Below are 1,492 nucleotides of genomic sequence, written 5' to 3'. Positions count from 1 at the left end.
AAGAAGCCTTCTAATAGCACCAATAGATCTAAGGTAAAGATTGCAGGATCTAGTTACATTAGTGACATGGGCAGACATGTTTAATTTGGTATCGAATAAAACTCCTAAGTTTCTCACAGGTTCTTTAGTGATGGGAATTACACAATCAGAAAGATTCAGGTTAAGCGTGGAAAGGTCCACGAAGCCCCGTCTTGTAATTTGCAACACCTCTGTTTTATTTTCATTTAACCTGAGTTTGTTGCAACACATCCAGTCACTTATCTCAGAGATACAATTTTTTATATCCGTTATAACATTGAGATGATTGTCGATATTAATGGGAAACAGTAATTGGGTGTCGTCTGCGTAAAAATGGTACTTAATAAAATATTTTGAGATGATGTCACCTAATGGTCTGATATAGAGGGTGAATAAAGAGGGTCCCAGAACTGAACCCTGTGGTACACCAAAAGATAGGGGACAAGGAGAAGAGAAGTCATGTCGATTTACAGACAGATGTATAGGTGAATGTGTGTCTCAAAACTTATCAGAAAACAATATGCAAAAACAATGGCAATGAGATATCCTACCCGGCAGCTCCACCAAATTATGTGACACGGTCTGAGCACGAGTGTGCACGGTTCGAACTCAGACGGCGACACTTTTATACAAAAAGTAATAACAAAGAAAGAGGAGAAGCCTGACCACCAAGCTTCACAAATTATAAAATAATTAAAATTATGATGCGTCTATGTGGTCTAGTGGTATGACACTCGCTTTCGGATCGGAAGGTCCTGGGTTCGAGCCTCGCTCGGCGCATAGTTGAGTCCTTGGAGAAGGCTGTTTACTCACATTCTCTCACCGCACTCAGGTGTAAAATGAGTACCTGGCCGTTAACAGCGTTGTCTCTGTCCCAACAAATTGTAATATCGCCTGACAGGCGTCATTCTCGTCCTACATGTTATGTGTTGCTGTTCGCCAAGGACCCTTGTAAAGCTCTTTGATCACGTTTAGTGGATATCGCGCTATATAAAAGTTTCAAAAATATGTTGACAGAGGCATAACATAGGCGGTTATGAACTATTATAGAATGATAGAAAAATATGATTATATAGCTTGTATGACCTCAAGATCCCCAACTTATCTCCGGCCGTTTGATATTGATATTCTATTTGCTGTAGTTGACTGTGTCTTATTCCAAGTGTAGGTTATTGATGAGATAGTTGTCCAGATGAATGACACGCAGTACCATGTATTAGGTTCCCGACGACAAGATATATAAGCTTAATTAATCAATGCAGTAATCACACAATGGATTGTTCCTCAAATTATGTCAGTGTCAGTGTCACAGAGAGTTCCTATATTTATAATAATAATAATAATAATAATAATAATAATAATAATAATAATAATAATAATAATATAATAATATAATAATAATAATAATAATAATAATAATAATAATAATAATAATAATAATAATAATAATAATAATTAATAATAATAATAATAA

Source organism: Berghia stephanieae, chromosome 14 (genome assembly GCF_034508935.2).
Source record: "Berghia stephanieae isolate SIO BIC M18660-M18661 chromosome 14, UCSD_Bste_1.3, whole genome shotgun sequence".
NCBI lineage: Eukaryota > Metazoa > Mollusca > Gastropoda > Nudibranchia > Aeolidiidae > Berghia > Berghia stephanieae.
This window is presented reverse-complemented; position numbering follows the sequence as displayed.